Source organism: Monodon monoceros, unplaced genomic scaffold (genome assembly GCF_005190385.1).
Source record: "Monodon monoceros isolate NGI ecotype Baffin Bay Population unplaced genomic scaffold, NGI_Narwhal_1 Super_Scaffold_1, whole genome shotgun sequence".
NCBI lineage: Eukaryota > Metazoa > Chordata > Mammalia > Artiodactyla > Monodontidae > Monodon > Monodon monoceros.
Genome location: NW_021703765.1, coordinates 65326297 through 65354258, shown reverse-complemented (window position 1 = coordinate 65354258; position 27962 = coordinate 65326297). Strand labels below are relative to the sequence as shown.

At 43.5% G+C, this 27962-nt stretch overlaps 1 protein-coding gene and 1 pseudogene across 2 annotated transcripts in view; one reads left to right on the top strand and one right to left on the bottom strand.

The window, feature by feature from the left end:
- ZNRF3 (zinc and ring finger 3) overlaps positions 1 to 27962 on the top strand; it is a 145323-nt gene that overhangs the window by 37286 nt on the left and 80075 nt on the right. The gene's annotated exons all lie outside the window — the stretch shown is intronic.
- On the bottom strand, positions 10262 to 11776 carry LOC114894774 (annotated as a pseudogene).

Here is a 27962-nt window from a genome sequence, read left to right as displayed (position 1 = left end):
GGTCACAACTGAGAGGCCCGTGTACCGCAAAAAAAAAAAAAAAAAAGTTGCACTTAGTTCTCAGCCATTTTTAGTTATTTGTCTTAGTTTAATCTTTCTTTCCAAATTATTTGACTTAGTCTTCCTAGGGTAAAACTCAACTTTTTGCATCATTTAAGATTTAGTTTTGTTATAAATTTATATCAGATAGAGTTAGCATAAACAGATTTACAAACACGTACAGCCTGGCTGGTGGGAACAGTGGCGTGTGGTGGTCCTGGTGATGGTTTCCTGGCCAGGCATCTGCAGTGGGAGCAGGTACCGGCTCACGGCGTATTGGGCTGGTCTGTCAATAGCCCCTGCTCTATTCTGAAGTAGCAGAGAGGCTCCAGACAGAGGCGGCGCCCTTTCTAAGTGTGGGCCTCCTCAGGAGTTGGAAGATCTGGGGGCAAGATCTGCCTTAGAGGCCCCAAGCTTCTCGTTGCTCATCTGTCAGGTGGGAGTGACAGTTATGCTTAACTACCAAGCAGGTTATCCTGCAGGTTCCACGCAGGTCACCTAACGGACACGTAGGATGTGCCTTTGCAAATGTGCTGTGGGCCCCTGGGGTGTTACTGATGAGTTAGCTTTTGCTGAGTCTGAGAATGGATTGCTCTCCTGAGGATGTGTTTGGCTGCTTCTTGCTCTCTGACCAGAGGACACTTGAACCCTCACACTGAGAGCTTTGGGCCAGAGTAGGAAACAAGCGACTTTGCTCAGTGCATGTTCATACCCATCCCTGAGGAAATCGCTCTGGGCTCCTACCATGCTGATGGCAAAGCCACATGGCATGACTGAGTCTTTGTTGCAGGTCTTGCTTGAGTGGAGATTACTGGCTTCTCAGTGATGAACCCAGAGAGCAGGCGGGAGTGAGGGGGCAGGAGGTGGGAGGACAGGGACTCGGCTGGGGTGTCGGAGGCTGGCAGGGTTCTCATCACAGGTCCTGTACCTGTGCTTTGATGCGCATGCAAAGTAAGTGACTTGTGGAGACTGCACCACCCCGGAGGAGAAGAAGTCATCGTTGGAGTGCAACATTCTAGGGTCTTCTGGACAGTAAAATTTATTTATTTTTGCCAGGATGCCACTTTCATTCTTTCATCATCAGGCTGACCAACGTTGGATATGTCAACAGAGTCTTGTGCTGTTGAATGAATGGTTAGATAAATCTCACACTGATGTTCAGACCTTGAAGGACCGTTTGTTGTGGAGTGTCACCAGTTAGGGAAACTGAACCCATCCAGTTACTTTTTTTGTAACCTTCCTCCTTCTCCCATCAAGGGAAGCTAGAATCTTCTCAGTAAGTGAAGACATTACTTTGTAAGTATGTTTGTAGCTTGAAGAATAGTGAAATTGTGTCGCAGTTAGCATTAGGGAAACCCTGGAATTATTGATGCAAATTGTTATTAATACAGCACAAATTCTGCCCTGAAGCTAGCACTAGTCTTTTGACATGGGAAGTGACAAAAGGGGAATCAATCCAGGAGGCTACTATTGGTTAGGGAGCCCATCCATCCTTGCCAGGCACTAGGTCAGGCACTAGGAACACTGCAATGGAAAAGACATGGATCCAACATCGCACTGGGGAACCTATCTCCCAGTACAGTCATTCTGGAAACAGAGGGACTCTTCCTGTCCAGTTCCCCGGGGCTGTATGTGTAGTACATGTGTGATCGAGAAACAGCTAAGCTTTGGTCACATGGCAAAATACAGGTGAGTCTCCCGTGGTCAGAGAAGGCGTGATGGGGACATGCCGAGCTTGGTGATGCATCGGTGTGGAGAGCCTGGGAGACCCGAACTCGGTGACAAGTGTAGGTTGTCAGCCAGGCATGGGGCCAACTTGGAACAGAGGCTGTGGAAGGGACAGGGGTGTGTGCGGTACCTATAGCTGAGGCTCAGGTGATGACCTTACCCTGCTCAAGCTCGGAGAGGACGAGTTGAGCCATGCACACAGTCATCCCTGAGCACCTATTTGAAATCAAGGGTAAGAGCCTAGAACAGGGAGGTCTGCCTGGGGCAGTAGGGTGTGGAGGAGCTGATGCTTATCTTAGCTGGGGAGGGGCCTGGCCCTCTCCTGAGCTTGGTTTCCTTACCTGTAAAACGAGGCCTACATCTCAAAGGTCTCTCCTGGTTTGATTTAAAAAAAAACAAAACACAGAAAAAAACTTAACATTGTTGAGTAAGAATGTAACCACTTGCCTCTTTGATCTTTGATCAGTGATCCGGGTGAGTGGAGGGGACCTGGCTTTTCCTGGCTTGTGCTACCTTTGGAGTGAATGCAAAACGTCTGTTTTGTAGATGGCCAGGCCCCTGTTGTCATGTACAGAAGCTCAGGCAGCGTGAGAGTGCAGGAGCCACACAGCAACATGGGGTCATTGTGTGCATGTACTCGTGGTCTGTCCCCGGGCCGCTCTGCCCGGCAGTGACTTGAGCTGAGAGGCAAGACTGAGCAGAGAAGTGGTTTCTGCAACTAGAGCCCTGAAAGCTGGTGCAGGGCTGATCCCTGTTTACTTCAGTCCTTATCTTGGGTGTCTCTGGCTGTGGTTGGCTCTCCTTAAGAACCTGCCTGGAGGAGGTTTACTCAGTGTCCGCCTTCTCTTTACCAGCAGTAGTGAATCTTCAGTTGCATCCTCTCTCAGATGTGCTGTTCCTTCTCGCCCCTTGTCCCCATGCCCCTTGCCTCTCCCTCCCTCTGCCTGAAAGACAGAAAGCAAAACTTCTAATTATATGGAAACAAAGATAGCCAAGGTTTATTAGAATGAAGTGTTGTGTGTGTGTGTGTTCCACCTATAATAACGGCCAAATCTTCCAAAGTACATCATCTGACATTTTAGAATATAGACCTTCTTCTCATGGCAAAGCTGTATTTTAATAGTTTGTGGTTTTTAAAATATCATCTAAACTTACGAACAAATGCATTCTTCTCAATTATACCCTGATTCTACCATGATCTTCCCTTTCTTCTCCTTAATGTCTCTAGAAATTATTGGAATCTACTTATAAAAACTGGGGGATTGTACATTATAAGTGTTCAAAAATGAATCAGTTCAAGTCTGAGCAGTATGGTAGTTAAAAGGAGTTTTAGGTGTTATTCTGATTTTCTTTTTTTAAGGAACATTCCTGAACTTGATTGAAGCTGTCAGTGTACCTGATGAGCCATGGGCCCATGAAGCAAACTTTGGAGTCTTCTGGTGGGCATCATAACTGTTAAGGAGTTAGTGTTACCCCTGCTGTGTTTAAACATTAACCAGAGGGCTTCCTCTGCCATTATCTGTTATCAACAATTATTTGGAACGTTTTCTGGCAGTCGAGCTTTGTTTTTCCTCCGAGGAGATGCTAGAACAGTATGAGAATAGACATTAGGCCTCAACAAAGGAAGATTCTTGATTATATCCAGAGAAACAACTGGCTTTGCGGGTACATAGAGTTTGCCTTCTTAACATTTTGTAACCTCCTGTCAGCACCCCCTGCCCCCCCAATACACACACACACACGAGTTATCTGGATCCGGGCGAGAGCGCTGTAGTAATTATTTTATTGTATAAAAATGAATGGTACCTCTTTTCCTATTAGGGTTACTCATTAAAATTGCTTCGTGGAGACAGAGTGATGGCGAGGTACGATGAGACACAGTCGAGTGCTCTCTGAGGTATTAATGCTCTGAGGCCACTAATATTTGGGGGGACACATAAAGGGGGTACTGCTCTATTGCAGATGTGTTCATTTGGTTATTAACAAAAGGCTGGGGTGACCCAGAAACTTAAACCCGGAGAAGAACAAAAGTACTTTCAAACTCACAAATGGGACGATGTTGGAGGCTCCTGAATAGCCCCTCTGGAGTGCTTTCTCTGCCACCTAGCTGCTTTGGAGCTGTGGCTTCTAATAGCTTCTCAGCCTAGAGGGCCCCATAAAATTTTAGCCTGTTTCTGTATAGAGTGCTTTGGAGTGGCCATTTCTCTCTGCCTCTTATTACTCTCAAATACCCTCTGGAAAAAGAGCTGATGAGGTACATTGAGAGTTGACATCAAAGGCCATTCATTGATCGCCATCACTCAGTGCTCCTGTATTTTTGGCCTTAAATTTTGTTTTAAAAAATTGTTTTAAGGCATAACTCGTATAATTCAAGCAAGCATTAAAGTCTAATCAGTGAAAAAGTATATAGATTAAGAAAGGAGAAGCCTTCCCACCCTACTCTTCCTCCTGTAGATGCTGCCATGACCAGCTGGGTGCCTGGTTTTTCTTTTTGGCAGTTATCTGTGTGCCCTGTTCCTAGACTTGCTGACCCAGGGCTTCTCCGAATGGAGCAGGGGCACCGAAGCACCATAACCAAGCCTCGGCGTGGTGTGCAGTGTGGGTCGCGTGAAACAGGACACACTCGCAGGCATTCGTGGGGCAGCGGTGCTTACCTTACGCCCCTGGGTTTCATGTATCTTCTGTACGCTTCAGATGTTGCCCCAGTTTCTGGGTATGGCTGTCAACAATTCTTGATTCTTCTGGTGTTGTTCTCCTAATAGGGCACTTCCAGAATGGAATTTCTGAATAAATATCTCAATTCCTTTGATCTCAGATACGAGCACACAGACCCTGTCCCTGTACCCGTCCTTTGTCCTGAGAGGCATCTCTGTGGGAGCCCTTCAGAGGCAGCCCACCTTGGTGTCACAGGTGATAAAGCCCCGTTGTTTTCAGGTTTCTGGTCACTCGGCCCCGACCTCGGCATTGCTTCTCTGTGGCTTGGGTTTCGCGTGCCCTGCCGGTGCCCTCGGTTCATCTGTCTTTATTCTGGGCTCTTTGCTTGGCATGCATTCACCAGGCTCTGCTCCCTGAGGGCAAGGCTGGCCTGTCCACTGTTGATCCCCTGACACCCCACACATCTGGCCAGCTGCCCCAGGTCAGCCCGCCTCCTCCTCCAAGGTTTGTTGGGTTCTGTCCTCCAGTGGCTGCAGAAAATGATTTTCTACAATTCCATCACAGTGGTTTATGAGAGAATCCATTTTCCTAATCTGGATATGGGGTCCCTTCTACCAGCAACAGAGTATATTCCCTGAGGGCCTCCAAAGAGGCTCCCCACCTGGATCCCCAGCCACCTCACCAACCCCAGGAGTCTCGGCAGGTGAGTAGATGATCTTTTTATTAGAAGAAGCAGTGCTTATACTTTTGTCCTTCCCCACTGTGCACTGAACCCCACCAGGCCTTTCCTGGTCCCCTCCTCGGCGCGGGAGACTCCAGGGGTGCAGACCAAAGGCCCAGTCGAGGTGATTTAGGAAGCCAGACCCTCGCTTCTCTGGCATAGGTTTCTCTGCATCTGTCAGGCTCTCCCAAGAGCTGTTTTGATTCACCCGGCACCTTTATTGCTGGTTTCCGCTCACTGGCTGGCCTGCTGCTCCCAGACTCATGTGAAGGTCTTTCAGCTGTAGGTCCCTAATGGGGAGGACAGTCTCCTGTCGACTCTCCAGTGTCACTCTTCTTATCCTCTGGCTGAAAGTCCTGACCTGACCCAGCCATGTCCCAGACTTGGACCCTAGGTGGCCTTTCTAGCTTGGTCGACCTCCCATCTCTACTTGTGCAACCTGGGTTGTGTGGCTGTCATGCCCCTTCCGCACACCACACCTGTGCAGTCTCCTGCCTTGAGGACGTGCTGTCCCCGAGCCCCGGAGTCCGTCAGCAGCAGGCCCGACACCTTTCAGGTCCCAGTGCCTCGGCACCTCTCTTGGGTTCCCGGGGCCCTGGCAGAGCAGCAGGCTCAGTGCCTGGGTGTGTGGCCCTCAGTTCCTGGGCCTGTGAAGTGCCCTGAGTGGATGCTGGGTCGTGGATGGCTCACTTCTGATGGCTGTGGTCTTGCTCATCTCCCATTCCTCCTCCCCCTTGGCTCTAGGAGGTAGTAATTTTTTTAAAATTAATTAATTTATTGTTTATCTTTGGCTGCATTGGGTCTTTGTTGCTGCGTGCGGGCTTTCTCTAGTTGTGGCAGGTGGGGGCTACTCTTCATTGCAGTGCGTGGGCTTCACATTACGGTGGCTTCTTTTGTTGCAGAGCATGGGCTCTAGGCGCATGGGCTTCAGTAGTTATGGCTCATGGGCTCTAGAGCACAGGCTCAGTAGTTGTGGGCACGGGCTTAGTTGCTCTGCAGCATGTGGGATCTTCCTGGACCAGGGCTCGAACCCATGTCCCCTGCTTTAGCAGGCGGATTTTTTTTTTCTTTTTTTTTTTTTGCGGTACACGGGCCTCTCACTGTTGTGGCCTCTCCCGTTGCGGAGCACAGGCTCTGGACGCGCAGGCTCAGCGGCCATGGCTCACGGGCCCAGCCGCTCCGCGGCATGTGGGATCTTCCCGGACCGGGGCACGAACCCGCGTCCCCTGCATCAGCAGGCGGATTCTTAACCACTGCACCACCAGGGAAGCCCCTCTGTGCTTTTCTTTACCATGGCTTTCCAGTTTCTCTTTTTCACCTTTTAAAAATATTACTTTTTAGGAACATTTGGTATAATGTACATAAAATTATTTACTGATTTATGGGCAAAATGATACAAATAGCATCTTTTTTTTCATAAATTTATTTTATTTTTGGCTGCACTGGTTCTTCGTTGCTGCGAGTGGGCTTTCTCTAGTTGTGGCGAGCTGGGGCTACTCTTCATTGTGGTGCGCAGCCTTCTCATTGTGGTGGCTTCTCTTGTTGCGGAGCACGGGCTCTGGGTGTGTGGGCTTCATGGGTTGTGGCACGCGGGCTCAGTAGTTGTGTCTCGTGGGCTCTAGAGCACAGGCTCAGTAGTTGTGGCACATGGGCTTAGTTGCTCCGCGGCATGTGGGATCTTCCTGGACCAGGGCTTGATCCTGTGTCCCCTGCATTGGCAGGTGGATTCCTAACCAGTGCACCACCAGGGAAGCCACAAGTAGCATCTTGATTGAACATCATTTACCTCAGATATTCAACCAGCAGTACATTTTTTATGCAGTCTCAACTTATATTTGTTACCTCTCAAAATATTGGTAAACAATTATTTTAGCTTTACTCTGTATTTCGTGTTAGTGTTTTGGGCACAGGTTGTGCTACTGTCAAATTTTACTTGCTCTTTTTTCTGCAAGTATTTAACAAAAAGTTTAAAAAAGTCCCATAAAACCCCACCTTGGGTAAGTGATTAAGTATTGTACAAATAAAATGTGTGCTATCCCCATTCCATTCCCAAGTTAAAAAAAAAGCTGTATGATTCGCATATGAAGTTTTTCTTCAGTTATATGTTCTTAAAGAGGGAAACAGTAGCTTTATAATTTATAGTGAGGCTTACACCTTGAGATTTGCAAGAATGGGGGTAGGTGAAAGGGAGGTTTGTCAATTGTGGCATTTCCCTCCTTTGTGTGTAAGCAGATTGTATTTCCACAAAAGTACATATGTTGGTCCTGTCAATTTTAAAAGAGGCTAAATGGCATTAGTTATCTTGTCTTTTTCATACAGAGATTTTTAAAAAGTGGCTTAGGAAATAGACATCAAAGATATAAACTACACTTCCCAGCTCTAACTGGTTTAACAATTGAACGGAAGAATTCTGTTATTTTCACTTAGGGTGATCACCAAGGAAGCTAGTTTCATTTACATTTTTAGTGTTGCAAATTCTTTCGTTTATCCCATGACTTGCAAAGAAAATGGGGGTGGAAGAGCCCCACCTAGTCACATTTAGTGTCATAGTTCACACCAATGGATTCTCAGTTTTTTTAGGGTAAAGGTGAAGGAAAGGGCAACACTTAGGTTATGGTGGTTTGAAAGAACCTGCGTTGTCTTCTAAAACCAAATGAAAATGCAAACCACAGTGGAATCTGCAAGGAATCTCTGCAGAAAGACCAAAACTGTTTCCACAGCGCTGCTCTGCAAAACAGATTCTTCAGGAAGTTAATTGTATATAATCATCATATATAGCATTATGATGTGGTAAATTTGAACCAACAGCTCTTAATTCCTCAGAGCCATTCACATGCATGTCCACAAAATTGGAAAGACTTTTTGTTTTTTTTTCTTAGTAAGATCCTGTTTCTGGTAGGGCACTTGGAGGGATCACATGCGTGAAAACTGCAGCAGTGCCTCTAACATTCCTCCTCACCTGTTTTTCAATCTTTTGATTGTGCTGTTAACAGGCTACATTCCTCCTCTAGTAAATGAAAATATCTTTAAGCCATATTTGTTTACATTATTCTCAAAAGTTTTTTACTAGGGCTTTTTCAGATTTGGTTTTTATTTTATTGATGGTGGTTTAAACAATTTAAGAGATGAAGTTAGTTTTTAAAATTTTAAGTATATTTTAGCTTCTCTGTATTAGGGAATATGGAAAGGGGAATATCAACATTCCTTCTCTGAAAAAATGTCTTTGAAATGTAGGCACGTGCTTCATTTGTATGACTTTTGCTAACCTATTTTTTCTAGTTTGTTTTATAGCTCTTTCACTGATGTTGATGGATTTTCTGTAGCTCTTATGGAGACAGGGAGGCAGATGAGTGCTCTTAATCTTTTAGTGGAATCTTAAGCTGATAAAAATTTGCAGTCTTCAAGCCAGTTCTTTAGGTACTTTTGTGGTCAGTGCCTTTAAAGCAGAGGGTACTTCCCTAAAACAGTTCAGAAAAATTTTTAAAGGGACAATTTTAGCTCAAGTGCAAAATCCTTGCTTCTAGTAATAGTGAATCTACCATGGTAAGTATTTTGGCAAACTGTCCCCTAAAAATCTATAGACTATTGCATAGAACCAGGATGCAAGCCTTAGCTTTCATGAGACACTGATGAAAAGTAATTGACAGTGATCTGAAAACTTAGAATGCCTAAGTATGCAAAGAATAGGTTGCAACTACTGAAGAGCTCTTTTTATGCACAGAAATCTCATATTCCATTCTAAACGCAATACTTCTTCAAAACCAAGTAAATAATTTCTTAGAGTACACTTTTAAAAATACATGATAAGGAACATGTTACTGAGCTTTGGTGTCAGCGAAATGAGTTGAATTCCAGGGTCTGTCAATCCTCTGGACAGGGCCACTACTGTGTTAGTTTTCTCACCTGTAAACAACAGTAACTAAATATCATTGGGTTTTCGACAGTTAAAAGGATTACAAACTGCACAAGGATAGGGACTCTCTCTTTTGTAAACCTTCCATGAAAAGAATAGGCAATCAAATATTCTTGAATAAATGAAGTCACAACACTTAATGGATGCTTATTAAATTTTACTTTAAACATACACCAGGGACTTCCCTGGTGGTCCAGTGGTTAAGAATCTGCCTTCCAGTGCAGGGGACGCGGGTTCAATCCCTGGTCGGGTAACTAAGATTCCATACGCCTCCGGGCAACTAAGCCCTCACGCAGCAACTACTGAACCTGCATGCTCGCCCGCATTGAAGATCCATTGCTACCAAAATAAAAATAAATAAACAAACAAACATACACCAGTATTAGTTCATGGATTCCTGAATTTATAAGGTGATGCTTTGACATTTCCACATTCCTCATAGGGGTCTACTTTTTGTTACAAATAGATTTAGTTAACACTGTCATACACTTTCCATTATTTGTGGGAGTCGTTTTACAGGAATTTCGTAAAGTGCCTGTTAGAAAGACAAATGCTAGTCCCTAGAAGAGGCCCAAAAATCTGTATTTAAAAGCCTCCTACAAAAGATTCTCCTGTAGATGGTATGAGTACCATATTTTAAGAAGTCTGGAAGAAAATGTTCAAACTTTTGGCTTTTTTCTTCCATGTGAACCATCTTCTAGCCAAACTGATCAGTCTCCTGAACTAGAAGACCTTGGTCTGGGACAGAAACCCAAATTTCCACGAATACAGAAAAACTGCAGCACCTCCCAATGGACCAAAAGATGACTCATTACACCTCAACTCTTACCATTGTTTCTTTACTGCTTTAAGGATTGTTAAAACATCTGGCTGCTGGGTTGAAATGAACTCTTCAAATGTACCACATAAATACTTCACAAATGTTAAATAAGCATGTGGTTCAATCCCTAAAAGAGTCATACTTATTTTTTTGAACAGCTACTTACAAAATAATCTAAATCACTGGAATTATAAATCATGTAACTGCTTGTGATTCAAAGGCAAGGCACAGCCATGATACTGCATATGTAACAGTCTCCCATAAATACAAAAATACATCTTTATAAATATAGGAAAACATAGTAACATATCTTGTTAAAGGACAATAGCTTTTAGTTCTTTAGAGAAGTATGCCCGAAACTCCATAACTGAAGCCATGGTTATATTTATAACCAGTTTAGGGAGGATGTTGCCCACTGCCTAACATATGTAGGACAGTTAGGGTATTTCTGCAAAGCATTCATAATTTGTGTATTATCCAGAAGTCGTTTCATCAGCTGGTACTCCCTCTGTGCATTTACTGATGTTCTTTCCAGGGGCCTTATTTTTTTTTTTTGCGGTATGTGGGCCTCTCATTGTTGTGGCCTCTCCCGTTGCGGATCACGGGCTCCGGACGCGCAGGCTCAGCGGCCATGGCTCACGGGCTCAGCTGCTCCGCGGCATGTGGGATCTTCCCAGACCGGGGCACGAACCCGTGTCCCCTGCATCGGCAGGCGGACTCTCAACCACTGCGCCACCAGGGAAGCCCTCCAGGGGCCTTATTAATTCTAATTGTTGTAAGTGTTCAAAAGCCTTCATGACAACAGGTTTCTCAAAATTATAAACAGAATGGGCCCTCCTTTGAACAAACTTCTGAAACTCATTATAAACCATTTTAAAATTAAAGGGCTCCTCTTCATAGATGTCATTTAAATGTTTCATTGCTATGATAAGACAGATTTCCAAGACCGACAGACCACGTACAATATTTGCTTTAGAGTCCACGCTACACAGCTGGTTTGCCTCCATCAGATCTGCTGCAGTCATAAATGGTTGTGATGGTGTTAGCGATTTAAAGCAAGCCTCAATAGCATGTGTAATGACCGCAGGTTTTTGCTGACATTGAAATGCTTCTGCAGCACTTCTTGCACACTTCTATCTTCTGAGAGATTCTGAGCCTTCTCATTCCACTTCTCAGCGAAAATCTTGTCTGGAAATACTGCAGATAGAGATAATTGTTCTCTAAATATTTTAAGATACTGTGGAAAACCAAATGAATTCATTAAGTGTATCTGCCAGTGGAAAAATCGTGACTTCACTCTTTTATCTAAGAGTTCCAAAATATGCAATCTATGTGTAAGACCAATAACTGCTACTGGAGTCTGTGCAAACTGAGAAATGTCAAAAAGATTATAGAGGAGCGTTTGGTTTTTATGATGAGCAAAAAGATCAAATTCATCTGACATGAAGATCGCTGGGCAACTACTATTCCAGTCACCTTTTTTTAAATCTTCCAGAAGAAATGAAAGGTTTTCAGCAAAGCTTCCAAAAACTTTATCTCCAACTACAGTTTCCAGATTTAACTGCCTTTAGGGCAATTTTATCATCGATCTGCAGCAGTCCATTTAAGTGAACTTGTAATACATTTTCACTTCCTCTTCTACTTCTATTAGTTCTTTCAAAGCATGGTTTATTAACATAGTCTTTCCTGATCCTCGGGGTCCAATAATGAGAGCAGAGTTACTTTCTCCATGGATAGCAGTTCTTTTCAGCAGCTCAATTAAGTGTTTATATTGTACTTGTACTCCAAATAGGTTACTATGTGGACTCTGATGACAAAATCTTTCACGTAAAATTCTTTGTACCCGCGAAAGGTATTCTGCTTGTATTAAGTTGTTACTCTTTGATTTACGACTGCTCATTTCAACAAATTGAAATCCAGGGCAGAGCAGGATTCTGGGGACCGCGGGAATCCCTTCACAGGTTCCTCTCGCCGCATACTCTGCTCTGCCTCACCTGCTGCCGCTGCCAGCGATACACCCATACTCCCTTTACCATGGCTCTCATGGAGCTGAGCCAGCAGGCAGAGCAGCCCCTTGAGGGCCTCTGAAAGCAGAGCTGAAGTACAGACTCCAAGGGTCTTCTGCACGAGGTGGAAGGAGTCTCGGGATGTACCTGGAGGGGAGGAAGCCAGCCGGGCATTATAAATACTCCCGGGGCCTCGGAGTAGGATGGCAGAGGACATCCGGGGCCATTCCAAAGGCAGGGCTGATAGGCTCACACCTTGTTCATTTGAGCTGCTACTACATTCGTGTTTAGGAATTTTTTTTTTTTTTTTTAATTATGAAGATGAGTCTCTACCTCTTAAACTGTTAGTCGTCATGCCCTGGCTGGTGCTGTTAATATACAACTGAGACTGGAGGCCATAAATTTGAAGATGATGAGCTGTTGCCAGCAAACTTTCCTCTTACAATAAAAAATTTTTAAAAAAAGAAACCCTCCCCCCATGCCAGATTTGTTTGTCTGAAACTTGTCTCTGTAGGTATCCCAGGAGCTCCCATGGAAGCTGGCCTGGGATGGTGGGGAGACAAGGGAAGGGACAGAGAAGGTCAGTCTGAGTTGGGACTGGCCTGTGCTTGCATCCTGGTGCACGTGCTGTGTCAGGGCCTGCATCTGGGCTTAAAATGCTATTCATTCATTAACATACTGACCCCCTTTTCAAGTTTGATTTTTCTGTTGTTTTGACTATAAAAGTGACACTTTTTATAAAACCAGTTTCTGTGATCTGGAGCAGGGTTCTCAAACTTTTATGTGCATCAAAATCATCTGGCCCCCACCTCAAGAGAGTCTGATTCAGTGGCCCTGGGGTGGGGCCTGATAATTTGCATTTCTAACAAGTTTCCAGATATCACTGCTATGGCTGATCTGGCAACCACCCTTTGAGAACCACTGATCTAGAAGGTACAAGGAAATGAGCACCATCTTCAATCTTACCACTCAGAACCATTGTTAACATTTGAAATGTAGTGAATATATATTTATGTATATGGACAGAGTTTTAAAAGCAAAGATGGTTCTGTGCTATACATGTTACTGCTTTTACCTTGCAGCATGTGGAACTTCCCCCACCAGGGGTTGAACCTGCACCCCCTGCAGTGGAAACACGGAATCTTAACCACTGGACCGCCAGGGAAGTCCAAAACAAACTTTCAATTTTAGAATCGTTTTAGACTTAAGATAAGTTGCCAAGATAGAGAGTTCCCATATACCGTTCACCCAGTTTCTCTTATTGTTAATGTCTTACATTATTGTGGTACATTTGTCACAACTAAGGAACCAACAGTGGTACATTACTGTTAACTCCACACTATTTTTGCTTTTAATGAAAGTATTACTTTTAATGTTTTTTTATAATAAGATTCAAATATCAGAACTGAATAGTGACAGAAGGAAAAGACCTCTTTACTCCTCCCATCTCATTACCTATATATTTCAGAGTATTTTTCTGTGCACTTATATACCTATGTAGTCAGACACACACACACCTTTTTTTTTTTTTCGTTTAATGTGTCTTGAAAGTTTTTCTTTATCAGTATATCTAGATCTGTCCCATTGTGTTTCAATGGATAGCACACATTGCTTGGAACCCTTTTAAAACTTAATAATATCAGTTTCCAGAATTTAAGTCTAGTGGATGAAAGGTGAGGTAGGGCATACCCCCCTTTTATCTTGCATTGGAGGTTAGACATTATTTGCCCGCCTCTGTGGAGTACTTAGCATGTTCCAGGCACTGCCAGGCCTTTAGCATGCATTATCTAACACACTTATCAAAACAACCTTATGAAACAGGTATCATTATTGTCCTTATTAACAGATGAGGAAACAGGGTCAGGGAGGTTAAGCGAGCAAAACCCTTTGACGACTTTCTAGCTGAAGCAGGCTCTCTGGCGTTTTGAGTGTCGTGAGCCACTCAGTTTAGTGTGACCATGGTGTGTTTGTTCAGCTTTCCTGTGTGCCACACCCAGTGCTAGAATATGAAGGTGAAGGATGTCGTTAAGGAACTTGGGCTAGTTGGGAGGACATGCATGTAAACAAATAATTATAGGCTAAGAATTACACCGGAGGTTTAAAATTACTGGTGGGGTTATGACACCTTAAAAAAAAAACCACTGGAGGAGGGGATGTGTGCTTGGAACTGTTGCATTGCCGAGGTACAGAGGGAAATGCAGCATCAGACTTGGCAATCTGACCTGAGTTCGAAGTCTAGTGTTACTTTTCAGCTGAGTGACCCTAGGTAAGGCACTTAGCCTCTCTGAGTTTTTGTTATGAGTATCTTAAAAAATACTTCTTATGGGCTTCCCTGGTGGCGCAGTGGTTGAGAGTCCGCCTGCCGATGCAGGGGATACGGGTTCGTGCCCCGTTCCGGGAAGATCCCACATGCTGCGGAGCGGCTGGGCCCGTGAGCCATGGCCGCTAAGCCTGCGCGTCCGGAGCCTGTGCTCCACAACGGGAGAGGCCACAACAGTGAGAGGCCCGCATACAGCAAAAAAAAAAAAACTTCTTATGGTTGTAAGATTAAATAGATACATAGTAAGAGCTAGCTATTGTTATGCTTAATAAATACACGAATATATATTAAGTATTTTATATATTTAGTGGGCTTAATAAATATAAATGTGTAATCTGTGCCACATCAATTGCTGAGTGGAAACTTGGAGGAGGACTTCCCTGGCGGTGCAGTGGTTGGGACTCAGCGCTTCCACTGCAGGGGGCACGGGTTTGATCCCTGGTTGGGGAACTAGGATCACGCATGGTATGCGGCGCGGCCTAAATTAAGGAAAAAAAAAAATCCTTGGAAAGTTCTAGACAGAAATAAGTAAGGAGCCAAATCTCACAGTCTGTTATCTCTCGAGAACAATTCCTGAAGGCCTCCTGGGACGCCTCATGCCCCCATCTTGCCCTCTCTTGATGGGCCTCGCTCTTGGCACTTACCCCTCACTCCCACGTGCATTTTATTCTTTTCGTGCCTTCTCTCCTCTGTGTAACTGCAGTCTCTTTGAAGGGCAGGATCTCTGCCTTTCATTCTTGTGTCCCCTGCGGTTAAATGGAAACACGTTGAACATCAGTTGCAGAACCAGGTGCTTTAGGAGGGGAGGTGCACGCTCTCCTTGCCAAGATGGTCGAGCTTAAACAGGATGGTCTTGGAAGAGTTTTTTCATCTCTCCCAACCATTCTTCCCCCCTGGGTTTTTCAGACGTTGGCCTTTTACACCCAAACTTGAGTTTTTAACATGGATGGGTCACTCAACATTTTGTTCAAGATTTTTAATGAACTGTATCTTAATATATGAGTAGTCTGTGTTATGAGTTAACTTAGTCCTCGGATCTTTCACTGGGAAGAAAGATTTATGTTGATATTCCCCACCCCCCAACTTAGAAAAGCAGAACAAAACCTCAGCAGGCCTGCGTCTTGTGTAGCCAGGACAATTCCGACCAGACTGCCACAGGTTAGATAAAATGCCTTTTTCCTTTTTCCTTTCCTACTTATGCTTGGGGTAAAGAACCTTCTGGCAAAGATTCTGGACCAGCAAAGCTGGAATAATATTGTAAAGAAGTTTTGGTTGAAGATGAAGCTAAGTGAGTTGAAGGAAAGAGTCTTCTTTGCTGTGTAATGGCTTGGAGAAGTTTCTAAGTTTGTCCTGGGGGATTGGCGGTTAAAACATGGTCCATGTCAACCTGAACTGTCTAAATAGTAATCTGGAGAAGAAATAAGGCAGTGTTATTTTTTTTCTCCTTTCCCTTGAAAATTGGCTGAACCCCACACGTTGGTTGGAAAGTGGGCTTGACTTGAGTATGTGAAAATCCACTTTCCTAGATCCAAAGAGCAGGACTTCCATTTCTGAAGGGTAGTAACAGAGAGCCAGGCGAGGTTTCTGCCGTTTTGTGTTTTTTGTGTTTTTTTTTTGAAGGAGTTTGCTCTCCCTAAGAGAGCCAACTATTCAGAAAACTTAATCACAGGTTCTTCCTCCATTCAGACTTAATCTGGTCATTCAGAGGCCCTTTCCCTCCCCTTCAGAGGCTGCTGGCACCTGACCTGGGGCCACAGAGGTCTTCCTCTGGGCCTTTGGAAGGCTGAGAGGGCAGGAGCAAGTTTGATTCTTTGGGTTAGGGGGTTGGGTTGGGTCTCTTAAACTTAATCTCCAGTTGTGAACTGTAAGGGAGACCAACCATCAGAGACCAACTCCCCTTTATCAGTTACCATTGCAGCCAGAAGCTTCTAATGGTTTCAGCCAAAAATATTTATGAAAATGACCCAATATAACAAAAATGTATTTAACTGAGGTTGTTCATTTTATGGACAGTTGTTCCTTTTCAGGCACTTGAATCACCCTCATGAATTCCTTTTTTTTTTTTCCCTCCTCGTTTTCTGTCTTCAGTTCTCTAACATGTTAAGTGACAGCGGAAGGTACTCGAGAAGTCTTTCTCCGTATAAATAAGTGCCTACATCTCTCCTCATACTTCTCTTTTCTTTTTCTTTTTAATTTTTATTGGAGTATAGTTGATTTACAATGTTGTGTTAGTTTCTGCTGTATAGCAAAGTGAGTCAGTTATACATATATCTACTCTTTTTTAGATTCTTTTCCCATATAGGCCATTACAGAGTACTGTACTTCTCTCTTTTCTTGACACTGAAAAACAAAACAAAACAAAAAACCCACAAGAGTAGAAGTAGGGTTCTGAGAAGTCCTGTGTTGGTAGAAAGTGATGAGACCCTGGCACACTGATTAGGAGCACTTGCTTGTTTACTAGCTGGGTGGCAATAAAAGGTGTCTGGAGTACTGCAGATTTATTTTTGTTGGTTTGAATTCAGAGTTTATTTCATTTTTATTTTTTTAATTTCATGTTTACTCTTTTCCACTTGGCTGAGGACAAATACAGATAAAGTCTTGGCCTATTGAAAGAGCCATTTAAATTTGTTTGATTTTTTTTTTTTTTTGACACAGCACATTTTATATCCACAAAATGTGGTGAAGACGGAGCCATTCATAAAAACAGATTGCACAAGTCTGTGACTTCTGAGTGTTTACCCTGGAAGAAATCACCCGTGCCATTTTAGCCTTGTCCTTTCACATGGGATATGGTTCTGTGATTGAGTTTCAGGCCTGAACCCTTTGTGTGTGTACATCTAGCCCCATGAACCTCTCACCTGTTTCAGGAAATCATTTTGAGCAAAATGATACCTTCTTTGAGAGTCTGAGCACTTTCTCAGCAGAGCCATGTGATACAGACACAGAGAGCAGGGTGAGGACATACAGATGTGTCCACCTGCCTGTGGGCCTGACTTCTGTGAAAACCCACCAGAACCAACAGATGGACTGTTCTTTGGGAGCACTTTGTTTCAGAACTTTCATATAACACATCAAGCCGTTTAGTAGCAGCCAGAAACCAAGATGAAGCTTTAGCCCCTCTCCTTGTCCCTAGACCTTTATGGTTGTCGCCCATGACAACCAAGAACTTCAGCTTGGGATTTGGGAGACCTGGCTTCCAGATGAGCTGGGGGAATGTCCTAAGGTCTGTCTTCATTCGGAGTGAAGGAATGGGACTTGATTCTCTAGTGGTCTCTGAGTCCTGTGTGATTTCTGTGCACCAGTGCTACATCTGGGGTTGGAGAGCTCAAATGCAAAAGGGACTATTTGAGATGTCCACTTAGGGGCTGTGAAGCCTGTCGACTCTTGTGCTTTTTACCTGGAAAAATGAGGGCAGCTTTTACCCAAATTAAAGGCCGCCCTGAGATTCTCCTATTTGGATTCTGTGGGCAAGTGGTAGGTCTACTCTTCTTTGTGGCTGCTGTTGCTGTATTGGGAAGGGGGCATTTGGACCAAGGATTTAGAGATTTTTCTGCCGGGAGGTGATCACATTTGTACTGAGATGGTGCTTAAAGCTGATACTTGCCGTTTTATCACTAATGGCTGTTTCTCTTTCCATAGCCGTGGGTTTTATCTGGCCGTCTCTCAGGTACGTTGACAGTTTTGACTAGCGCTTAAAAAGGCAAGTTCAGGAAATGCTATTTTCTGTGTTTCTTCTTTCCCTACTTTCCCCCTTGTTGAGCAGCACAAAACTGCCAGATTTTATGTTCCACTGGGCAGTTGCTGCTGGTCTGATGTTTTTCTCTCCCGTTCTTCCTCCTCCTCCTGTGCCCCCTCCCCCGGAGACGCCCCTCCCGCATCCGTGCTATGCTCCGAGGGGAGCTGTACCTTTGTGGTTCTTCTGCAGCTGCCGGACTTTGATGGGGACATGCTTGCTGCCTCTACACTTGCTTCCCGTAGCAACCGGCTCTTTGAAGATGACCTCTTGCTGTTTGCCTGTTGTCTCTTGTGTTGGATTATAGATGAGAGATTTACCAGGCTGGGGGTAGGAGCCTGCTGTTAGCACATTTCTTTTAGGGTTCCCAGCGTCCCTCAGCCTGTGCTTTCTCTTTCCAGAATATGAGGTTTTGCGGGGGTGGGGGTGTGGAGGGGATATTTGTGCAGAATCAAACACAGTTTTGAGTGTGTAGGATTGCCCTAGTTGTGAGATAATGTGGAAATAGTTGCTGCAGTGATTCCTTACTGAAGCTATTTGGTTTACTTTTCATTTTTATCATAATGTGATTAACACTTATTAGGAGGGGAGGGCACTCTTTGGCCCCCCACTCCCCCCAGGTGTTGGTATGTTGACAGTAAACTTGCTTCCCCGTGTAATCTGAGTGCTGGGAATTGCCGAAGTACCTAAATCTCCACACACTTGAACACCGTGTTTTACCCCAAAGCATCAAGTTTTCTTTCTTTACAGCAGCAGAATCCCCTCACATGTGGCCCCTGTCTTGCTTGGACAGCCCCTGATGTGCTGTGCACAGCTAGTGCGTGGATTTCTGTTCAGCTCTGTGAACTTGCCTTGGACAGAATGAGGACATTGTGGAACAGCAAGGATTCCAAAGGAACCCTGGATTAAAACAAAAACTAGCCTTTTTTTTTTTTTTTTTAACCTATCCAAGTGACAACGGCTAAAATAATAGTAGCACCCATTTTAGTAAAAGGTACAAGAAAATAGACATTTTTATGCACTGCTGGTAGGAGGGTTGTTTGTAGCAGCGTACGTATCAAGAGCCTTAAAAATATTCATACTCCTTGACTCAACAGTTTTTCTTCTAGGAATTTATCCTAAAAAAAAACAAAAACAAAATCAGAGGTGCATATCAAGATTTTTGTGTGAGGATGTTCACTAATATGTTATTTATGATAAAAATTGCCAACAATGAGGATATCTGGCTGGCAAAGTGATAGTACTTTTGTTCATATAGTAGAGTGCTTTACAGACATTAAAATTGTTTGAGAGTATTTAATGTCAAGGGAAAATCCTCATAAGTGGGAAAAAAGCAGAATATAATAATGTAGTATAGGGAATTCCCTGGCGGTCCAGTAGTTAGGGCTCTGTGCTTCCACTGCAGGGGGTATGGGTTCAATCCCTGGTTGCGGAACTAAGATCCCACATGCTGCGAGGTGCAGCAAAAAAAAGTGTAGTATATCATATGATCCTACTTTTTTTTCATTAAAAAATAAGAAAAATTGTATGGCATACATAGAAAAAGGCTATAATGAAATACTACCTCTCATTTTTTCTCCGGTAATGAGATTTTGGGGTGTGTTAATTTTCTTCATATTCCGAGTTCTTCAGTGATCAGATAATTACTTTTATAAGCTGAGAAATTTAAAAAATTGATTCCCTACAGATTAACCCACAAAGTACATTGACAATATTTTCTTTCAAAGCTAAGTATTTTTTAAATAGGTGAACCAAGATAATGCATCTCTTCTTTGTTTTTTTGTCATTAGAATGTGCTTGTGTTTTTGTTTTTGTTTTTAATTGATGCCACCGTAATTCTTTGTGTGAGAGAAATGGCTTTGCAGCTTTAAGAAGTTGTGGTTTTATCCAAAAGGAAGTTCTATCCCTTAGCAGGAATTCAATAAAATAATATATCATCTTTTGTAATCATGCAATGATGCCTGACTTCAAAGTGACTTACTAGTTTGTGGGCATTGGTGTTTGGATTGGTTGTTTTTGGCAAAGTCCAGCTGGACTGCCCATTTGTTAAAGGTGGATGCATGGCACTGGGCTTTGGAAGCCCTTCTGTTTGTTAGTGGTTGAAATCACTAGTTATGGACCTTACCTTTATTTGGAAATATTTGTGATTTGGGGGAAGAATGAGAAGTTTCGAAGGTGATGGTTCTATGAGCAGGTTATCTAGGGGCATCAGGGTGGTGGGAGAGTGTTTTGGGGACCGGAGGGTGGGTTTCATTTGTGTTTGACAGTAGCCGATGGCGGCTGATGGTAGGAAGATCTGCACTGTCTATTAAGGTGAACTTGACTATGAGGTTGGTTGAGTTATTCAGCTATGCTACAAGCCTTATGCTTCTTCAGCTCTCACTGTCACCAATTACTTGGGAAGCTCATAAAGCTGGGAGGAAGAGAAATATAGCAGTCATTTCTTGGGAAGGCATTGAGAGGCAAGTCTAGAATGCTGGAATATGGGTAAAACTAGCTTCTGTTGGGTTCATCTTGTGGGAGGGACTGGTGAAGTTAGGGTTGGCTCTCCTGAGAGGGTTTAGTTTTTTAATACTCTCTTCTATTTTGAATCCTTTAAATAGGCACATGTGGGAATCCACAGGTGTCTAGATGGAGTTTTCTTTTAACTGGTATCCTGTTATTAACCATAGATTACTAAATAATGTTACATTGTATGGACACCACATTTTGTTTATCTATTCATCAGTTGGTGATCATTTGGGTTGTTTCCACTCTTTGGTTATTATAAACAGTGCTGCTGTGAACATTCATGTTCACATCCTTGTGTGGACATGTTTTCATTTCTCTTGGGTGTAAACGTACCAGTAGAATTGCTAGGTCATACGGCAACTCTATATTTCATATTTTCAGGAACTACTAGACTATTTTCCAAGCGGTTGCACCATTTTACATTCTTATCAGCAGTGCATGAGGCTTCCAGTTTCTCTCTGTCCTCATCAACACTTGTTGTCTGTTTTTTTGATTATAGTCATCCCAGTAGATGTGAAGTAGTACCTTGTGTTCTGATTGCATTTCTCTGGGGCTAATGGTGTTAAGCATCTTTCTGTATGCTTATTGGTCTTTTGTATATCTTATTTGGAAAAATGTCTACTCAGATCCTTTGTCCACTTAAATTGGGTAATTTTTTTTTTTTTATTGTAAGAGTTCTTAACACTCATAAAGTTTTTTTTTTTAAATATTTATTTATTTGCACTGGGTCTTAGTTGCAGCACACATGCTCCTTAGTTGTGGCATGTGGACTTACTGGTTGCGGCATGCGGACTCTTAGTTGTGGCATGCATGTGGGATCTAGTTCCCCAGCCAGGAACGAACCTGGGCCCCCCGCGTTGGGAGCGCAGAGTCTTACCCACTGGATCACGAGGGAAGTCCCTCATGAAGTATTAAGGTGCACAAAGAGATTTTCTTTATGTGGGTTGTATCTACTGATATTTGCCAGGTGAGAAATTAAAACAAAAACTTTAAAAATATTTAATTTTAAAATATGCTTTAAAATAATAATAAAACCGTTACATAGCTAACATTTTTTATGAAACAATATTGTGCTTTGGAAAATATAGTGAAGAGTGGTCTTTTTAATATTTTTATCTCTTTAATATCTGGCTTAATAGAAGATAGTTGGATTCTCACATCTACTTCTGTACCCAGTTTGTTTTGATATGCTTTGGTTGAAGTATATGAAGAAAATCTGGCCTTATACAGATGTGTAGTTGGAAAAGGGAGAAGTATTTTATTAGTTTCTTAAGATAATTGTGGATATCTTTGATACTATATCAAAACTCAGCAAGAGGTAGTTTCTTGAAGGTTAATTGTAACGTGGAACCTGAAGCCATATAGATGAACTCTTCATACCCTTTTATGTTGAAATCCATTGGTCTTGCTTGCACTTGGAATGGGTCTGTTACTGATGAATGATTTTGTATCATCGTGCATTGGTTATTTAGAAAATACTGATTCACTGAGTCATACGGCTCTTTCAAATGCTGACACATTTCATTATACAGTATTAAAAAAATCCCATTGGTTAATATCCTCATCATCCTCAATAGGAGAGCCTTTAAGTAGTATTGGGATTCTGTCAAGCACATGGTGGTAGATACAAATTTCCCCAAATTCTAATTTTGCTTGGAAGCTCAGATTTTATTGTTGGCAACAAATATTGTCAATTGTTTTCCTTGAAGTGGCAGGCTCACTTCATTCGTGAGAAAATGTCTGCCCTATACTTATCTATACAACCATACTTTGTCAGTTATTCTTTTAAGTAAAAATGGTGTCCCATAAAAAAGTGGCTAGTTCAGTTTGCAACTCACAATTGCACAAGTACTTTATCATGAAGCAACCATGTGCTTTGGTATGCAGCAGAAGTGCTCTACGCATACTTCCTTTGTCACACAGAATATTAAAGAAGTATGTACTCAGGAGTTGGGAGCTAATAAAATAAAAAACAATAAGATAAAAATAGTTTTTATTCATCAGTGTTCTTCATCAGTATTGCTTCGTCAGCATTCTTAAGGAAACTCCTTTTTCTGATTGCAAGTATACAGTAGTCAGGAGTGCAGTCTGGCGCCACTGCCTTGATTCACTCAACAGTATTATCCCACTGTTACATTTACACAGTCAGTGCAAATGTCGGCACAATGTAAAAGGCAGTTGTTGTCTTAGTATTATTACAAATATGGTATTGCCCTCGCAGATTCTTTTAAAAGGTTTAAGGACCACCCCCACTGCCGCCCCACCAGGAGCTTATAGAGTGGACTTTGAGAAACATGGGCTAGATGGCATTTAATGGAAATTGGGGTGAAATTGTTTTGAAGGCACTTGCCTCTCTGTTATCTCAGATGTTAGCACACATTTGCATGATGATAGTGACAGTGTGTGTGTATGTGTGCGTGTATTATGCACCTTGTAGTTGGACATTCTTCCTAGTCTTCAGCAATATTCAGAATCACAAAGCTATTACCACTGAGGCTCCTTTGAAAATAAAATGCCTTCCCGTTTTCTTTTCTTTTTCTTCCAAGAAAAAGCCTCTCTTCATCAGCCACCTTTGCCAGATGTGATGTTTCCTTATTTCATGTTTTGAGTTTGAGAAAACAGGGGCCCTTTAGGGCCTTCCTGCATATGTCTGTTTCTCAGGACACTCCTTACTCTGAAAACCCTAGATGGGTGTCTAGCTCAAGCCCAGGCCAGTGGCTGGCAATGACCTGATCCTTGCCATGTAAATCCTCACTGAATGGCATGAGACTCAAAGTTAGCAGTTCACGGAATTGTAAGGTGAGCCCCGTTTCCCAGCCAATTATGACCCGATCTAAAGCCATAGCTGGGCCATTAATGTATTTTGGGCCTTGTTCTCTTTTATATCTTGCCAAACTCGGAGAGTCTACTGTATAGCTCCTGGCAACAGGCCTCTGCCAAAACTGTTTATGAATGTATCATTTTACACCTCATTTTTCCTGTTTCCCCTTGTGATGGCACCTTGCCTGTGTTTCTCTCCCACATCTTTCTGCCCACTTAAAAAAAAGTATTCATTTAACTTATTCCTGCATTGTGATACAGACTTCTGGCTTCTGCTGTTACTTATTGTGCAAGAGATGCTAAAGAATGAAAATGCTAATTTCTTACAGGACCCTTTCTTTCTCAACTACCAGTGATTCTCCAAGGGCCCTCTTATGGGGTTGAATTATGTCCCTTCCCCCAAATTCATGTGTTGAAGCTTTAACCCCCAGTACCTCAGAATGTGACCATTTTGGGAGATAGATTCTTTACAGAGGTAATCAAGTTAAAATGAGATCATTAGGGAGGGTCCTGATCAAATACGGCTGGTGTCCGTATAAAATGGGGAAATCTGGACACAGACACGAACACAGGGAGAACCATGTGAAGATGGGAAGCAGTGATGGAGTGATGATTCTACAAACCACGGAACGCCAAAGATTGCCAGCAGCCCCCCCAGAAGCGAAGGGAGAGGCAGGAACAGATTCTCCCTCAGCCGTCAGACACCTTGATCTCTGACTTCCAGCCTCCTGCACTGTGAGACAGTGCGTTGGTGTTGAAACCACCCAGTCTGTGGCATTTGTTAGGACAACCCTAGGACCCTGATCCTGGTTTCAAGGCTGACTGCTCTCCCTCGTGGCCCCGTGGTTCTGTTATTCACCTTGGACCTTTGTTCCATAGGTCGCACCATGGATGGTCTCCCAGGGCGACCTGTGCCACCCCCCGTGTGAGGGTCCTGCTCAGAGCAATGCTCCCTTACTGCTCTCACTGATGAGGAATGCAAGGTTGAGGATGGCATCCTCTGGAGGAATGGAGAGAGACGGTATTGGACCCCGGGGCAGGCAGCTTCACGCATCTGCACCCATCCTTTCCCCGGCACTGATGAGAGATGTTGAAATCTGCCTGGCCTCCTCTTGCTCCCCTTTCCTGCGGAGCAAGGAGTGTTGAGCCAGAATGGGTACATTTGGCTTTATTTTCTCCAAGTGCTTTCTCCCTGGGACCCTCCTGCGGGTTCCCAGCTGACCGCCTGTTTGCACCACACTGCAAGGAGAGGTGGCCAAGAAAAGCGAGCTGCTGGAATGCTCGGGGCCCCGAAACATTGCTCTTCGTGGTAGTTTGGTTCTTGCCAGGATGTCCTTGTAAAACTTTTATGAAGATGTTGTTGTACTTGCATTGGAGGTTGAAAATTGCTGTTAACTTTGCTAAGTCCCGTGTCCCCCAGGAATGTGGGCCACTGAGGAAATGCCTCCAGCCCTCCCTTCTGGACGGGCGCTGCGCTGTGGCAGCTGCCTGCGCAGAAAGTTGAGCTGGATGGATGGATTAAGGGACATCAGCTAGGCCTTTGTTTAAAAATATTTAAAATATGTTTGAACCTCCCTTTATCAACAAAGAACAGTTCCTTTCGGCAGAGAGAAGTTTTTCATTTCCATGTTTTTTTTGCGATTTTGTTTGGTCCTTTTGTATATTCGTGACTTTGGTAAAGTGTTCCCATTCACGTTTTGAAAGCCGAGTACAAAAGGGGCTGCATAATGTTCTATTTTGCTTAAGGGAAAAGAGCAGTTTACTTCTATTAAGAACATAATGTTTATGAAGATAATCTTCTCTGGCTTGAGTTAATTTTTTCTGGTGCTGAGCTTTGACGATTAAAAAAAAAAAGAACATGTTTGAGAATGTGTGTATTTTAAACTTCTCTGGAATTAGGAGTTAATGGAGGCATATCAATAATGAGAATGAGCTTTGCAAGTTACAAAGAAATAAAAATGAAAGAAGTTCCTATGTCGGGGTCTGTGCTGCTCTTAGAACCAGGAGTATTAACCAGTTCAGAGTCCTTGACTATTAAGGTATTTTGAGTTAAATGTCAGAATAAAGTATTTTCCTAAAATAAGATCCAGGTTTTTCCTTGCCTTCCTCCGTGATGATCCCAGTTTTGTGTATCAGGTTTCTGCTTAACTTCAGATCTTCTCTGGGCATTTGCCCAGAGTTATTAGAAACCTGAGCTCCTTCTCTACATATGTGCAGGAAGGGCCAGCATGTTGCACAACTCTAGGGGCCCCATTCATCTGAGTAGATGAGACCAGGGTGTGAAGGGTGCCGGCTGGAGCCGGCTGCGTGCAGCCCTGAGTGCAGGTGCCGACAGGAAAGGCATGGTGGGTGGGGGCCCCTGCTTTTGGGGTCATTTATTACATAATTACTTTTAGAAACAGACCCTGGGCATAACCTTTGATATTCTGTGCCCTTGATGAACCAAATCATTCATCTTGAGAAGTATTTGGCCAACCCTGGCTTATGGCTTTTGCCCTCCAGCCACTAGCTTAGCCACAGCTTGACAGGGGTGAGGCCACAGCTTGTGAAAGATCAATCCAGAGAATTATCAGTTGTCTCTTAAGGTTGTCCTGAAATTGCTTGCAGGCCAGCCCTGAAGTTTAGGAACAGAATGTACTTGCATTTCTCCTTTTTATACCTTTCTCCTGCAAGTATTCCTTCCTGTCCTTCAATTGATTCTGGAGACTGGAATCCAAGTGAAGAAAATGAAAGGGGCTTTAGGTAAACATTCTAGAATATTTCAAAAGTTTCAGGGTTTTGGATTGAGGTTAGGGATGCGCCGCCCACGACCGAGGTTCCACGCTGCCCTGAAAAGAATTCTCTCTAGTCAGTCACGTTTCAGCCGTTAATCAGACATTTAACAAATGGCTGGTGCGACTATTAGATTGAATCCTTTGAACTTGCCATTTTTGTAAGTCAGAAATAGTTAAGTATTGGCGGTTTCCCATGGTCCTACCCAGAGTTCTCTGGAGAGGCTCAGAAGAGCAGGGAGCTGGGACCCACATGCCTGGTGCTGGGCTGGGCTTCTCACCTCGGCACCACCTGTGTGTGACATTGGGCAGGTCACCGCCCCCATCATTCTGCAGTTCGCTGCTCGGAAGACAGGCACGATGTGGTACCTCGTCGTGGGGTTGTTTTAAAGATTAAATATTTTCAGTTGTATAAAGCACTTAGAGCAGGGCCCGGCACACGGCTTGCTCTGTGTGCTCTTGTTATATAATGTAGTCATTATTATAAGACCTTCACAGTTCCTCCCATATCTGTGTGCCACACTCATTTAATATTTCTCTTTAAAGTGACTATAATTCTAAAAACTGAAATAACTTATTTTGTTGATTCTTAGATGCTTTGCTTTTTTTGTGTCTTATCATTTCTGACATTGGAATGTCTTAAAATCCATTGTGTGTCCTTGTTTAATTTTTTCCTTGCCACTCAAAGATGTTTGGTTGATGGTGTCTTAGCTTTGGTGAAAAAGGAGATTTTATCAAGAATTTGTGCTTATCTCTTCTAATTCATGGTAAAATGAACATATGTATACTTATGTATATGAACATAAAACATATGTTTTAAAAAGTCCGCCTGTCCACCACCTAGAATCCTCTGTGGATTTACTTAAGGGTGGGTTGATAGAAAGGACTTCCTGGGGCCTCCCTGGTGGTGCAGTGGTTAAGAATCTGCCTGCTAATGCAGGGGACACGGGTTCAAGCCCTGGTCCGAGAAGATCCCACATGCCACGGAGTAACTAAGCCCGTGTGCCACAACTACTGAGCCTGCTCTCTAGAGCCTGTGAGCCACAACTACTGAGCCCGCATGCCACAGCTACTGAAGCCCATGCGCCTAGAGCCCGTGCTTCTCAACAAGAGAAACCACTGCAATGAGAAGCCCAAGCACCGCAATGAAGAGTAAGTAGCCCCTGCTCGCCACAACTAGAGAAAGCCCACGCGCAGCAACGAAGACCCAACGCAGCCAAAAATAAATAAATACATTAATTAATTTAAAAAAAGAAAAAGAAAGGACTTCCTCTACTAAACATGGCTTGGAAACCAGCAATAAGCCATCCTTCCATTTGCCCCACTGACTACCTGCTGCGGTCCTAAAGGCTGGGCAGGATGGGGTGCAAAGGGTTCTTTTCATCCCTGGGACAGGAAAAGCACGTTGGCCCACCTGGCTGATGGGTGGTGGCTCTGTTCATTGTTGGAGCGTATCAAGTACCACAGAGATGGTCAGAGACAGGGATGTCCGCCTTGGCCAATAGTGCCTTCAAGTAGTGGGTGTGTTCTCTGCAGGCTGCTTTCTGGGATGGAAATGGGCTGGTAAAGTGATGTGGGAGGCCAACCCTGAAATACAAGGGACTGGACAGTGTGTAGTACAGATAAGGTGGGGAGGGGTGAGGGATACTTCCTGCTAATACCTGTAGATCTTCCTGTTAGCCGGAAGTGTCTGGTGACATATTTTAGATTTTCTGAGCAACCTTTGATTTTTGTTTCCTTGATTTTTTTTTTTCTTTTTTTAGCAGCAGCTTCTTGTATTGGATGAAATCCCGAGCTTCCTAGAAACAAAGAGACCTCCTGACTCTTTCCTTCCCTTTTCTGGGGCTGGTGTTTTCTTCATGACCGAGTGTGTAGCATGGAGAATTTTGGGAAGCTGATTTTGCCTTTTCTCCTCCAGGAAGAGA